Source organism: Herpailurus yagouaroundi, unplaced genomic scaffold (assembly GCF_014898765.1).
Source record: "Herpailurus yagouaroundi ecotype Mexico unplaced genomic scaffold, PumYag 192, whole genome shotgun sequence".
Classification (NCBI taxonomy): domain Eukaryota; kingdom Metazoa; phylum Chordata; class Mammalia; order Carnivora; family Felidae; genus Herpailurus; species Herpailurus yagouaroundi.
The window spans coordinates 12,586,013-12,602,127 of NW_024412423.1; the positions used below are offsets into that span (position 1 = coordinate 12,586,013).

General features: G+C 44.7%; 1 long non-coding RNA gene across 1 annotated transcript; it reads left to right on the forward strand.

Moving 5' to 3' along the window:
* Positions 1–6,571: 6,571 nt before the first annotated feature.
* LOC121010873 (uncharacterized) lies at positions 6,572–12,956 on the forward strand. Its single transcript, XR_005781394.1, has 2 exons — positions 6,572–6,691; positions 12,010–12,956. It is a non-coding gene; the product is annotated as an uncharacterized LOC121010873 (long non-coding RNA).
* Positions 12,957–16,115: the final 3,159 nt, after the last annotated feature.

A 16,115-nucleotide genomic window follows, 5' to 3' on the forward strand; every position in this document is an offset into this window, starting at 1 on the left:
TGCACAAAATGGCGGATGGGGGAGAGGGGAAAGTGGGTGATAGGCATTGAGGAGGGCACCAATTTGACAATAAATTATATATATATATATATATATGTGTGTGTGTGTGTGTGTGTGTATACACATATATATACACGTATATATGTATATATATACACGTATATATACGTGTGTGTGTATATACATATATATATATATATACACACAAACACACACGTATATAGATTAAAAAAAAGATACCGTAGCAAACTCAGGTCCTGAAGGCAAATTTGGTCTACAGCCCTGCTGGGTTTGCTTGTTATGTTGAGTTTTAATTGGAATGTTTCAAGCCCAGCATCCACTGGCCAGCTCAGTCTCTGCTGATTTACATTTGGCTTCTCCACACAATTGTATTTATTACCCATCTAACCCCCCGAAGAACTTGGCTTCGCAGCTGTGATGTAAAAACTCAGTATACTATATAGGAAATGAAGTTAACTGGGGAAAAAATGCGTTGTGGAGAGAAACGGACTTTTCATCTGCAACAGATTCATGTGTGACTGCTCGTTCTGATACTCAGTATCTATGTGATCTTAAGCCAACTGTAATACCTCCTTGATCCTTAGTTTTCTTTCCCGCAAAGGGAGCTGCAAGTACCATCTCACAACCTTGGTCGTGAGGATTAAACAAGTATTATTTCTTATTGACACAAGATTGGCCAGATTGCAAAGTCTCTGCATAATTTGGGACCCATTCTTCCCCTCCCCCACTCCCCCCCGTGGTATTTCCATCAATTCTGGCTGGGCGCCCGGACACGCTTCACAAAAGCAATTGGTCACTTGAACGGGGCCATCAAGGATGGAAAGGAGATCATCTACATAGGGTAAGACGAGAACTCTGGAGTACAAAGTGCTGCCCATCACTTACAATCACGTTCCTATCATATGGTACAATGCAATGCTGGCTATATTTTTACAGCCCTGTCTGGAATGGAACAGAAAGTAATTCCCAGGTTCCTGGAGCTGAGATCTGGAGTGTGAGAGCTTATAAGACCACTCATGACAGTCATGAAAGGAAACCTTAGGACTACAGGATTGGTCGCTAGAACCTGACTGTGCATGGATACTTCTTGAGAACAAACTCAGATGCCCCCTCTTATTCAAATGACTTCTCCTAGGGCTCAGGGACAGGTGCATTATATTTTACATGGTTCTTAGGATGACTAGAATATATCACCTAAGCCCTCCTGAGGAGGACTTCTACAGCTAATTACACGAGGTGAGAGAAGAGCTCATCGTGACTATATTGTGGGTGGATGAGTAGGGAGGTTTTTCTATGCAGACTGTGTAGTATCCGAAGAAATCATGACTGGGTTTCCATGATCATCACTGGGTGACCATGACTGGTCACTCAGGTGACCCCATAAGAATGAAGAATTCAGGGCAGAAAACTCCTCATAACCTACTCCTTCACATCCCAGCTGATAAAGCTGCCAAAGAGGAATATCCTGTGTTCAGGAATCTGGGGTCAGCCCTGCATCCAGGGTCACCCTGTTAGAAGCTGCAAATCACCCATCACTGCACTTCAGAAAAACAGCATTTTGTTGTATTCTCCCTTGGTCACTAAACCATGGGTCTTCACAGGTAGCTATTATTGCCATCATATGGTGGGAAAATTGATGGACTCCCCCCAATCTCTCAGGAAACAGGAGTGTGAGTAAGGTCAGCTTCCAACATTTGCAAATCATCAGATGGCCCTGCTGTTTACCATAGGGCTGTATTTCCTACATGTACCACATGGAATGTGGCCACTGATCTCCACTGAATAATGAGTGACTGGATCTGGAACCTTATGTTACCACAAATTGTTCTCTTCAGGAGATCCCTGATATGCCCATCAGGGATCCGTTGGACTAAAACTGTCAGAGAGATTCTAACACAAGTGGATCGTGGACACATGATCAACTCACACGGTTGTTGGTGGGTTTCAGGAAATAGACATCTAAAAACAAAGGATTCAAAGTCCCACATGACAACAATCCACAGAACCTGAATTAACTTGACATTGGCATGTTCTCTCTGATCGCCCGATCTTCTTCATTCCCTGTTTGTCATATAGACTGCTTCCCTCACTGACATTGACATTTGCATATACTAATTTAAAGGCAGCATGATAAAAGGAATGGAGATATGAAGGATGAATTACTTAAAAGGATATATATACTAAGCTGTGTGGACAGAAATATAGGTTGGGATTATGATGGAATGGGCTATAAAACCATCCTAAACTACTGACCTTATTCTACAGGTCATGTTAAGACACTGAAGGCTTTTAACAAAATGTAAACTACTTTAGAAAGATAACTTGAGAAGGAGTGTGTAGAATACCATGTAAAATTTAAAGACAAGAAGTTGGAAGTGATCCCAGACGAGTACATATAAATTTAAAAAATTTTTCAAAAATGGAAGCATGACCCATGGCCTTGCCCAGAGCAATGGAGAGGAGCAAAGAAATACTAGAGATAATTCAGAGATGTAATTTACAGAATTTGGTAGCCAAATGGCTGGGTAAAAGTGATGAAAATAAAGAGAAGTATGATGATTTTAGCCTAGGGTCTTCGAGGAGAACATTAACCCAGGACAGAGTTCAAGGAGAATCCAACTGGGAGAAAGAGGAGTTCTATGTGAATGTGTTAAAACTAAGGGAGGGGCAGGTCATTTAATATGGACACATCAAGCCAACGGAGCTTGGGAGAAAAGGAGACAGGGGACATGGAAACTATCAATACAGCCACAATATAATACTTCCAGCTTCGTCACCTACCAAGAAGTAGGTGAGGTTGTCTAGGACAAGGAGAAGAGGGGCGTACAGAGCCTTCAGGAACATGATATTAATAGACACGGTGATGGAAGAAGGGCTGATAAGCGATCCTAAGAAGAAAACAAATGATAGATGGGGATGTAGTGGGTACTTTCTGTTTGCCCTTCCAAATCCACTTTCCACCCTGCTCCAAGCCAGGAGGCTGATCTGTGCGAGCTGCCTCCATGGTCTCCCTTGTCCACTGACAGTCAGGCTCACTGGGCCACTGGCAAGCACTGGCAGAAATCAGAGTTAGGGAGAGAGTGAAGTTGGAGTATTTATTCCCCTAGCCCTCTGCCTACTAGATTGCCCTAGATGAGCTCTCTCTCTCTCACAAGTGCACAGCTTCTGTTGGGGTTTCTCTCCATGTGGCAGTTGAGCTAACTGCTCCTGCCTCTGAGCCCTACGGGTGCTCACAGCTCCTCTGTCTATATCCCCAGCAAATTGCCCCAACCTTGCAGGCTTCCCCGACCTTTGTCAAGAGCCCCTCGATCACACTCCCTTCAATTTCTCAGTATGAACGTGCCGTCTGTTTCCTGATGGTATCCAGGCTGATTCAAGGGGTCAGTCCAGGAGGGTGCAATACCCTGGAAGCCACGGTAGAAGAGTTTACGTAAACGCTCCAGACCACCTCATGAGATAAGGACTAAAAGGCAGCAGAGTTGGACAGCCGTGCTCAGAAGACTGAAACGGTGCGGGCAGGAGTCAGGATGCAAGCTTTGGTGAAAGAAATGAAAGGTGAGAGAAAATAGAGGCATTCGAAATAGAAAATAGTGCTTCAAAAAAGCTGGTGGGCTAGGGAGGAGACAGGGAACAGGACACCTGTCTGAAACAGAACTAATCTATGCCTTTGAAGTTACGGTGACATGGAAATAGCACCAGGAAACTGCTTTTTCTTTTCTTTCTTTTCTCTTCTTTTTTTTTTTTTTTTTTGTCACTTGCTTCACCGGTCACATGATTCAAATGGCCTCCTTAAACTAGCAAATCACCTTCCCTCTGGGATTTTAATCTGCCGGCCAGCTTTCAGATATGACCAAAGAGACAACTGGAAAGGAAATACCTAGTTCAGGCTTACCTCTCTGAGCCCTTGCAATCATTAATCCTTTATGGGACACCGTAAACCACCTCTAGAAAAATGACGGTTCTTTATGGCTTGTTAAAAATATTTACATTTTCCTCTCCCAGCCGTATATAAGGAATTGATATTTTCTGAATTGCTAAGTCAATAACGTCTTCCTCGAGCCATCAAAGGATTTGACAAGCCAGCAAAACATGAGAGGTTCTGTTGCAAATAAGGGGGCGGCACTCAGGCCGTCAGGCAATTAAGTGGACCTGAATAAACTGATGTAATTAAGCCTCTTACTGCATAATTATCTTTATTTTCAATGTGTCTTTTGATGAAACATCTGTTCCCTGCTCCAGATATGAAAAGAGGGACCCACGCTCATGAAGAAAACAGAGCTTGCGAGGCCCTCACACATGCTGCCTGGGCTGCTCAGATCCAAGGCAACGAATGTTGTCATTTGTCCCATCTTTGCATGCAAGAGGCAGGTGTCTTCCTGTCCTCAACCCACATTCGCCTGACCTCCGGGCTCACAGCAGCTGCCTAGGGCCCCGTTACACAAAGCAGTCCCCGGGTGCGGAGGGGACGCTCAGAAGCAAGGAGGCAATTAGCCGTAAGGGCAAGCACCTTGACCATCTGCAAAGGGGGACAGTCAGACGCGTTCGCCAAGTAAAGGTGGGGTAGTGGTCAGCAGGATCCCCGTGGGTGCCCATCCCCCGGCAGCAGCGCATGACCCCCTCCCCTAAATCAAAGGTAAATACGACGAGTCAAACCTGACTCACGTGGGGCCACAGTCCCTGCGTGTATTTTGTACGGCACCTTTGTCTGTGGTCACTTCTACAGGCCCCAGACTCCAGAGGGTCAGTTCCCCATGTTTGTCTGAATCGAGGATTTCGAAGTCACAAGCTTCAGCAGGAAACAGACCTGGTTTTATATTCTGGGGCCACTCCTTGTGGGCCGGGTGACCAACCACTTATTCTCTTGCAGCCTCAGTTGACTCAACTCCCGATCGAAAATAATTATACCTATCTTGCCACATGAGTGCGAGAATTAAGAGGTGGGCAGAGGGCCTAATGTAGTGCATTGAACACAGCAGCCATTCTCCTTACTAGAATAAACATTAGCTCCCCTCGCTTTGTCTAACTCCCCTCCTCCCCCTGGCCATGCAGAAGCCCAAATGTTCACTTCCTACTGACGAGAAACCCACTGTCAAGACCCTGACCGTGGTTCCTGTTTACGACGGTGACATAGAAAGATCTGAAAGTCACCTCCTCCCCTGAACACTCCGAATCTATAGCTCTTTATGGAACAGTTTGCTCAGGAAAGAATAGCAAAACCTGAGTGGGTGACTTGAACCCATCAGGCAAATGAGAGAGTGGGGAGGAGAGGCTGGCACAGGGTCTCGCCCGAAAACCCATCCACGGTGCAGCCGCCCACACTCAGGAGGAAACTCCAAACCCCGAGCTTCTCACCGAGGAGGAAAGGGTGTGAAACCCACATCAGGCTCCCCGGCATTTGACATTTGCACCTCAGAGATAAGCCTTTAGAGCTATTTCTCTCCTTGAGCATCTTAATATCTGTACCATTTGAGCTTTTAGTATGCCCTGCTCTCTCTTCTTCTCGTAAGAGCTCCACTGAAACATAATTCACGTATCATACAATTCAGTCCTTCAAAATAATACAATTCAAGGGCTTTGGCTACACTCACAGACTTGTGCGTCCAGCACCGCAGTGAATTACAGAACATGTTTACCGGCCCCCAAAGAAACCCTACTCCTCCCTAGTCATCACCTCCCAACCACCGTGCCCCTCGCCACAGTCCAAGGGAATAATTAATCTGCTTTGCAGCTCTATGAATTGATCTATCCTGGCCTTTTCAGACAAATGGAATCATACGATAAAGGGCCTTTATATCTGTCATCTTTCACTTAGCACAATGTCACTAAGGTTCACCCACGTGGTAGCCTATTAGTATTTCAAATATTTTTTTTTACTGCCAAATAATGTCCCATTATACGGATGACCACATTTTATTCATCCATGCATCAGTTGATGGACAATCAGATTCTTTCCATCTTCCCCCAATTGTGACGTATGCTGCCACGAGGCTTAATGTGTAACATTTGACATAAACAGGTAAGATCAATTCCAGAAGTCACATTGTTGGGTCACATAGTAACTATTTTTAGATTTTTGAGCAACTCCCAGCTTTTCTGAGGTGGCTACACCGTTTTAAATTCCCACCAGCTGTGTACGAGAGTTCTTGTTTTTCCACGTCTCATCAAAATGTTTATTATTTGTCCTTTTGATTAGGGTCACCATAACGGGTGCGAAATGGTAACTCCTTGAGGTTGAGGTTGTTTTTTTGTTTTTTGTTTTTTAATTTTTTTTTTTCAACGTTTATTTACTTTTGGGACAGAGAGAGACAGAGCATGAACGGGGGAGGGGCAGAGAGAGAGGGAGACACAGAATCGGGAACAGGCTCCAGGCTCCGAGCCATCAGCCCAGAGCCCGACGCGGCGCTCGAACTCACGGACCGCGAGATCGTGACCCGGCTGAAGTCGGACGCTTAACCGACTGCGCCACCCAGGCGCCCCTGTTTTTTGTTTTTAATCTTTACGGTTTTGATTCATACTCCCTTGATGGCTTCAGTCTCTCTTGCAGAAAACATTTCGGCGACACCCACTATAAGCCACTGCCTCTTGGGAATATTCTGCCCCGATTCTTCTGTACTTCCTAGAGGACTACCAGCCAATATGCTTCGCCACGGGAAGACAGCCGCCTAAGAAGGTGCTAGACCTTTGTGACGATTTGTACCACATCTTTCTGCCCTGGGAAAGGACGTGAGAGGTACATTAGGAGTAACTCAAACCAAGGACATTAGCGAATTATTAGACGTCATGTTAATTAACAGTACACTGAGGGAGCATCTCAGAGGCTAAGCCAAGAGGGCAAGTTGAAATCAGATTATTAATTCACTATTTACAGCCAAGCTTTAATACCCGTTCACTAGTGATACCTGTGATATCATGTATTTACAGGTCACTTACACAGAAGCAGAACACAGAAATTTAAAATGGCATCCAAAGAGCAGGTTATGAACCCTGAGTGTAACGTCAGATTCCAAAGATTTTAAGCAAGATACTAACTTCCGGTAACATTATTCCATATTCTATACGGTGGAAAACATAATTTGCCCAAGGGGTTATTTTGAGATTTAATTAAGATAAAGTTATTGGGCCTGCTTTATAAACTGTAAAATGCTATGTGGATAATTATTAGCTAATAATTATCGACAGCATAGTTCACATTTTCTGAAAATTTATTTTGTGACAGGGCTGTCCTTCAAAGGCAACTAACAGGATGTTTTAATGGGACTGAGAAAAGAGAACCCCAAGCTCACATGACATCTTTTTTTCCCTCTGTATGTGATCACACCATCTGTATAACCATCAGTGGCCAGCAGCTTTGGCTGAAATCCTAAGGGAAGCGAAACCCTCACGCATAACCCACCAGGTCACAATCAGTAGTGGTTCTCGTATCTGGTGTCCCCAGTTGTATGGACGGGACAGGAGAGGTATGGGACCTCTGAATGCAGCAGGGGGGCAAAAGAAACAGCCTCAGGGAAAACCCTAGGTGGCGTGGGGGCATGACCTCACACACATCTGCATGCCCAGACAGTGGGTGTGTGCCCTCCCAAGGGTGAGCATGACCGTGTGGCAGGCATGAATTTATCCCCTGGGTCTTCACGTGTGGCTGCCTTCAGCCGGGGGCTTCCCTGGACAGGAAGACCCGACATGGCCTCCCTCACATTCCTGGCAGCTTGGCAGCCTGTGGGCTCAGGCAGATTATTTCTCCCGTGTGGGGCCCTGCATCCTTCTGTAAGCTCCATCAGCTTCCTTTCAGGGAGGGATTCAGGGCCGCACTCCAAGAGGGCAAAGACAGAAACTGCATGGTCTCTGGAAGCCCATATCCCAGAACTCAGACATCACTCCATTCAAAGTCAAAGCTGAGTCACAAGGCCAGCCCACAGGCGATGGGGTGAGGGAACAGGATCTACCTCTTGATGTTGGAGAACATCCTGTTTCTTCACTATTTTTTCAGCTCTATTGAGGTATAATTGACTACGAAAACTTTAATACATTTATTTATTTTTTAACCATGAAATTTATTGTCAAATTGGTTTCCATACAACACCCAGTGCTCATCCCAACAGGTGCCCTCCTCAATACCCATCACCCACCCTCTCCTCCCTCCCACCCCCCATCAACCCTCAGTTTGTTCTCAGTTTTTAAGAGTCTCTTATGGGGCGCCTGGGTGGCTCAGTTGGTTAAGCATCCAACTTCGGCTCAGGTCATGATCTCGCTCGTGGTTCATGAGTTCAAGGCCCACATCAGGCTCTGTGCTGACAGCTCAGAGCCTGGAGCCTGCTTCAGATTCTGTGTCTACCTCTCTCTCTGCCCCTCTCCTGCTCACGGTCTGTCTCTGTCTCTCAATAATAAATAAAGGTTAAAAAAATGTTTTTAATAAAAAAATAAGAGTCTCTTATGGTTTGGTTCCCTCCCAAAGTTTTTTTTCCCTCCTTCCCTTCCCCCATGGTCTCCTGCTAAGTTTCTGAAGATCCACATATGAGTGAAAACATATGGTATCTGTCTTTCTCTGCCTGACTTACTTCACGTAGCATAATACCGTCCAGTTCCATCCACGTTGCTACAAGTGGCCAGATTTCACTCTTTCTCATTGCCACATAGTATTCCATTGTATATATAAACCACACTGTAATACATTTAAAGCATACAGTCTGATGATATATATATGTCTACACTGTGGAAGGATTCCCACTATCAAGTTAATCAACACGTTCATCTCAAGCATTTTCTTTGTGTGAGAGAAAGAACTCAGTTTCTACCCTCGTAGCACATTTCACTCAGACAACAGTCTCAGTAACTACAACCGCCATGTTATACGTCAGATCATCAGATCTTCTAACTGAACGTTTCTACCCTTTTACGACTCTATCTGTCCCACTCCTGAGTCCCTGACAACCACATTTTATCCTGTGTCTAGGGGTTCACTTTTTTTTTTTTCTTCCTAAGATTCCACATACAAGTGACACTATGCAAGCTGTGTTTTTCTGTCTGGATCATTTCGTTTAACATAATGTCCCCCAGGTTCATCCATGTTGTCACAAATGTCAAGGTTGCCTTCTTTTGAAAGGCCAAGTAAGATCCATTGTATATACATATATGTATGCATGTGTACACACACACACACACACACACACACACACACACACACACCACTGCTTCTGTACCCATTCATTTGCTCATGGACGCTTAGACTGTTTCCAGACCTTGGTTGTTGTGAATACTGTTGAAATGACTATGGGAATACAGAGATCTCTTCAAGATAGTAATTGTGTGTTCTCTGTATGTATACCCAAAAATGGGATTGCTGGATCATATGGTAGTTCTATTTTTAATTTTTTGAGGAATCTCCATATTGTTTTTCATCGGGGCTGTACCAGTTTGCATTCTCCCCAACAGTGCACAGGGATCCCCCTGCCCTCTAAGTTTTATTTTTTATTATCTTTTTATTGAAAAATTTTTTTAATGTTTTATTTTTGAGAGAGAGAGACAGAGACAGAGACAGAGACAGACAGAGCCCAAGTAGGGAAGGGGCAGGGAGAGAGGGAGACGCACAACTTGAAGCAGGCTCCAGGCTCCAAGCCGTCGGCACAGAGCCTGACACGGGGCTCAAACTCACAGACCGTGAGATCATGACCCGAGCTGAAACCGGACACTTCACTGAATCAGCCACCCAGGCGCCTCTATTTTTTATTTATTTTTTTTACATCTCGACAGCATTTGTAAGGTCCTCTCTTTTCAGTAATACACATCCTAACGGGAGTAGGTTAACATCTCATTGTGATGTTAACTTGCATTGTTCTGATGATTAGTGATGTTTTGAGCGCTGATCCAGGTTACTGTTTTTATGTCAATACTGTACTGTTTTGATTACTACAGCTTTGCAATATCGTTTAAAATCGGGTGAATTAGGCCTCCCGCTTCATTCTTCTATTTCAAAATTGCTTTGGCTATTCAAGGTCTTTTTGGTCCCATTCAAATTTTAGGATTGTTTGATGCTCTTGTAAAAGGGATCGTTTGCTTCATTTCTCTTTCCAGTAGTTTGCTGTTAGACCACCAAAAATGTAACTGGTTTTTGCCAGGAGCTTACTCTTACTTCAGGGCCATGAGGTCAATTATTGCTTTACCTCTTTTTTTTAGAGAAAGAAATTGAGACCTAAGCTTGTGTGACACATGCAGGTTTGAAGCCCAGTGTGTCTGATACATACTACTGACCTGGAGAAAAGTAATCTTGCTTGCTGTGACCAGAACCCTTATGGAAAATTTCTCTCCACCTCTCATTCTGTCAGGACTGAAAGAAGGGTTTTCTTTAAATATTTCATCCAAGAGATTCATCTTCCCCTTTAGAAAACTTGAATCTTCTTTCCCTGATCTTCAATTTTGGCCTTCTCTTTTTATTTATTTATTTTTTTTTTTTCAACTTTTTTTTTTTTTTTTAAATTTTATTTTTGGGACATAGAGAGACAGAGCATGAACGGGGGAGGGGGAGAGAGAGAGGGAGACACAGAATCGGAAGCAGGCTCCAGGCTCCGAGCCATCAGCCCAGAGCCTGATGTGGGGCTCGAACTCCCGGACCGCGAGATCGTGACCTGGCTGAAGTCGGACGCTTAACCGACTGCGCCACCCAGGCGCCCCAGGCCTTCTCTTTTTAAAAAAAATTTTTTAAGTTTATTTATTTTGAGGAGACAGCCCAAGAAGGGATGAGACAGAGAGAGAAGAAGAGAGAGAGAGAGGATTCCCAGCAAGCTCCATGCAGTTGGCTCAGAGCCCGAAGTGGGGCTTGAACCTACGAACCACAAGATCATGACCTGAGACAAAATCAAGAGTCAGATGTCCAACTGAATGAGCCCCCCAGGCACCCCCAATTTTGCCCTTCGCTTAACGTCCATTGTCCTGTTACAGAAATGAGTTCTAAGCCAGGCCAAACTCAGTCCCAGAATCATGATGTAAACTTCGGAGAAAACATTAATTTTTCCTACTTCAAGAGATGATTTAACCAGTTTTGGCTAATGGAGTCGATACCGAAGTAGAAGTTCTATATGCTGGGTAATGATTTGGCCTGGGTTTTGATTTTCAAAGTCCTTCGCCTGATATTCAGGCGTCTTGGTCACTAAATGGAAATATTTATCCAAAGCCGTCTTTTAGAGGGGAGGACAAAGACCACAGAGAGAGCCTAACACCACCGTTACGGAAAAGTAGAACGAAGGGCAAATAGAGATTGTAAGATGACGAGTTCCGCAAATGACTAGCCGTTTGATCTTGGGTAAGCCACTTCACCAGGTTAGGCCCCCATTTTCTCATCATTTAAATAAGAGGGTTAAGCTGGATGCTCTCTCAGCTTTTGCAGCTCTGACATTATTTGGATCTAGGACCAGCGCATAATTTCATGATATACTGTGCACATTTTTACTCCAAAACACATTCACATCGTGTTAAATTAGACTGACTCATGTTCCCCCATGTAAACAGTTGTGGCTGTACTGCCAAAATTTTGCTAACGAACAGAAAACAGACGTGGAGGGCTTCAAATTCTTTTTCCTTTAACGCTCTGAGCATTTTCAGTGTGTTGAGAAACTGCAAGGTGTTTCTGTATGCTGTTCTTTATGTGACTCATTAGATCACACCAAAACCATTCCGGAGAGCCTCTTTCCTACCTTTTCTGGAACATCATTCTAAGTTGAGCGAACTTATTTGAACAAGTTGTCTTGATTTAAAAAAAAAAAAAAACAACAACACACGTCTGTGTCAGAGAATAAAGCAAATGCACCAACTAGATGCTCATCTTTCTGTCTGATCAACCAAAATGTATTGATAAGTCCCTGCCAAACAGCTGAGATGTATTAAAAAAAAAAAAAAACCAACAACAGCCTGATTGAAATTGTGAAATGTTTTGGAAACCAAGGACTGCAAATATCATCTTCCCAGAAGATGTGATTATTCTCATGTGTTCCCATTTCACAGCAAACACGGACCCAGTTGACATTTGGGGAGGGAGTCTCCCGGACAAACCACTTGTGGCATCCTTGGAAGTATGTCCGGATGACCGTGCATTATGGGAAGGCCTGCTATTGTCCTCAACTGGAGATCGCATCCACTGAGCGTTCTGATTGAAAGCAACCTCAAGCAAGGACATAGCTCAGATTCGAAGCTGCACCATTTGCTGGCCCCCGGATCGGTAACTACTTGACCTTTCCAAGGAATCCTGACTCGGGCAGCTTAACCTAATGCACAGTGGGCTTAAGGAGCCCTGGTCTGCTTCTCTTCTCCTCGGATGCCCTTCGGGGCTCATCTAACGCGGCATCTTCTTCGCAACCGACTTGGTATTTGTGATCAGCTTAGAAGGCCAAGAAACACTAGACTAAACCAAGTTTTCCATGTCCTAACCTTGTCTCCACTCCAATGCCACAACAGCTTGTCTTAGGATGAGAAGAGGAGAAGGACAAACGTGTATTTCTTCACTAGAATTTTGTCCTGGCCCCAACTCGGGGGCGTCAGGGACCATCCTGGACACGTGCTTTTTCTACTATCTACCAGGCTTTTGCTTCAAATGCACTTATCTTTCCGCAGACCTGTCCCTCTTACTGCCAGCTCGGGCACCATCATTTTTCTGGACCCGATTATACTCATCTACGTACTTGTGGGGACCTGCGGAAAAATCAGCTTTCCATCGCCGTGTGAAGAATGTAGGCAAATCCAGTGAAAAGAAGGGAAAGGACTCAGACTGGGGCAGAGGCAAAAGAGCAAGAAAACACACAGCTCTTGCCTCAGTGAACTGGCCCGTTACATTTCCCTGCCTACGTTCCCTGTCCTCAGTTCAACTGTCCTCATTTTCTCTGCCTTGATTCTCATTCACACTGAAAGTACCCTCCCGTCTGAAAGAGTGATTAAATGTACTAGTTGAAGCACAACAGCCCTGTACTTCCCCGTGAGTCTTTAAGAAAGATCATCCACGTGGTATGGTGACTAGCGCCCTGGGACGGGAAGGGAGAGGGACCTCCCTTACCCCCAGGACCAGGGCTCGCACATCAGGAGGAAGGAGGAATCCAGGCACAAGGTATGAATGCGACAAGAAATGCCCTGGATGCAGGCACCAGATTCACAGCCAGACCTGGACAGATTTGGAGGACAGAAAATTTCCCTCTTTGACCCTGTACGTGCAAAGAATAAACTATGGCCACGTCATCAGCTTGGCAAGCGCTTTAGCACTTTAACATTTATTTATTTTTGGGACAGAGAGAGACAGAGCATGAACGGGGGAGGGGCAGAGAGAGAGGGAGACACAGAATCGGAAACAGGCTCCAGGCTCCGAGCCATCAGCCCAGAGCCCGACGCGGGGCTCGAACTCACGGACCGCGAGATCGTGACCTGGCTGAAGTCGGACGCTTAACCGACTGCGCCACCCAGGCGCCCCACGCTTTAGCACTTTAAATGAAGGGTGATGGACAGTGCATGTCTGCAGGGAAAAGCCCCCGGATGTACAGCACGTACCCAGACAGGGTCCAACTTCAGGCAGAGGACAAAGAAGGCGAGGTCCAGACAAGTTAGACCGTCTAGATTTCAGCAGCGTTACAGTGGGCCGTAACATCAACCACCCCAAAACAGGACTCTTTAGGCCAAGCCACATCTCACATTTCTCTTCTCTGCCTGAGGCTGTGGTAATCGCAATTCACTCTTGGGTCTGAGCAATCATTACTGTTCTTGGAAGGTTGTCCGGTGAGACCCAGGAAGAAGAAGAAAAAAAAAAAAAAAAAAGATCATCCCCCAGTGCAGGGAACAGGGGCTCAGAGTCACTGACTTTGAATGTGTAAATTTTATATCCCACACCGGGGACGTAAGCACCGCCGAGTTTTCACTGTGGATTTTGAGATTGTCCAGTATCCATTCATTTTCTAACAGGACTCTTGATTTCTTCTGGGAAATGGCTTGTCCACTGGACATAGGCTGCTGGGACAATAATCGGGCGCCAAGCCCTTCCCGAGCCCAAGGGATCAGACCACAATACAGACTGAGACAAATTGAGGTCCTTTCCCCAGTATTTAATTCTGAGCATAAGGTCAAAGGTCCTGGAAACGACTAAATCTCCCCTCCATCCCCAAGGACGGTTCCTGCAGGGAATTCTAGAGCATCGTGCTTCTTCGCTTCTAGTGCTGCCCTATTTCCTGCCACATCCCAGCAGGGTCTTCTAGACTTCTGGTAATTCTGTGTGCCTCTGATATCCTTCCAATAAATTCCTTCTAACTTGAGTCAGCCAAGAGTCATTGCTAGGGCTTACAGCCAAGGACATGTAACCAGTAAATACCGACACTCATACGAGGGTCACGGTACACAGCCCATTCGTGAATTTCGCACCCACCTTACTTTCACAACACTGTGACACAGCTAGAGAAGATAGTGATTCTCACTCGGCACGTGAAAAAAACCACGAAGACACAAAGGGCTTCAGCAATTTGCCCGTGGTCTCACAGCGAAACAGTGTCCCCAAACCCAAGACTTTTGACCTCACACCCGTTGCCACTCACACCGCGTGGCAGTGAGGTCTCAGCTCCTTACCTGTTCCCCATAAAGCAGCAGAAGGAAAACAGGTTTCATTGGACATAGCCACATTCCTTCATTAGCATTCATGTGACCACCGTCAGGGGACTCATCTTCAATTCCCTTTCAACGCACAAGGATCTAGACGGAAAAACATCCTTTAATACACTGCTGCAGTGGGAGTGGAGCCAGACCACCACAGGGTGACTTATCTACCTTTGGCAACAGTGAAAATGATGACAAAGTGGCTCTAATGTCCCCTATAATTGTTGCCTTTTAGGAGAGAGGTATCGAGGTCCATCATCACGGTCAAGAATCAAATGTCTCCCTGGAAACCAAAACAAACTTGCCTATTTCCCCAAAGGGCACCAGCACCAGGCAAGAAGGCTCTGAAAATGGGCCGTGCGTCGCCAATAACTATTCCTCTGACCGAAGAGAATTCCAGACTCTTTTCTTGAGCCATAGGACTAAATTTAAAGTATCGGTGGAACTTCGCCGATCACTGCAATGTTTGTCTAAAGCCAGTAACATTCTTCTGCAATATAAAAAACACCGTATAATTTGCACGAGGTCACATTTCAGGTCTTTGGCAATGTTGGCAACAGAGGCAAATAGTTCAGTCTAGCGTTACGGCACTGCAAAATCACCCCAAAGCATTGGCCTGAGGCCCCTTCATCAGACACCATAACGAGGATGTAAACTTAAGAGTTTCTACATCCAGCATCACTATTCGGCTCCCGGCTTGGAGCAAGGTTTCTCAGAGCAAAGAAAAAACTCAGTGCCTGCTCTCACCTCCTTTACAATCCTGTAATATTTGCCGATATAGAAGACAGAACCCTCCAAAACAAGGCTTGCAATATAAGCACTAAAGAAACAAACATGACAGGAACGAGTTCGTGTACATGTTCAACTCATGCAGCCCTTACAATTTTTTAGTTGTATTAAAAAATTCTGCTTCTCACCATCTGCTTCCCGTCAACGTCTGTTTTAGACCCTTTTATTTTAAAAGATAACACCATCTAGATAAAATATATTTTATAAATTATAACAATTTCATGACCTTCCATGAAAAATCTGCAAAGTTTTTCTTCAAAATCTTCAAGTATGAAAATCAGATATTCTTTTAGAGCAGGGTTATCGTGGGGGGAAAAAAACCCTATTTCCTCTTAATACGTATATATGCACAAATTAGGGCACTTAACCCTGCTGGTATCACCCAAGCTTGAGTTTGTACTAACTGACTCCACATTTATTCTACTGGTTTCATTGGATTTGCTACTTAATTTTTACAAAACCGATTTATTGAACTGAAACTAAAACCTTTATGGCCCTAAAATAGAAGTCAAAGTCTAAAAGTGACCAATAAGCGAAAGAAACACATAAAGCAGTAAAGAATAAAAGAATTTACATAACTGCCAATAATCACCTAATTATGACCTGCCAATAAGAATGTCTCCAAACAACCATGGGAAGAGATTCATGAAACATGTTTTCATTTCCAGGTAAAAGGCACATCTAAAATGGACAGAGTTGAG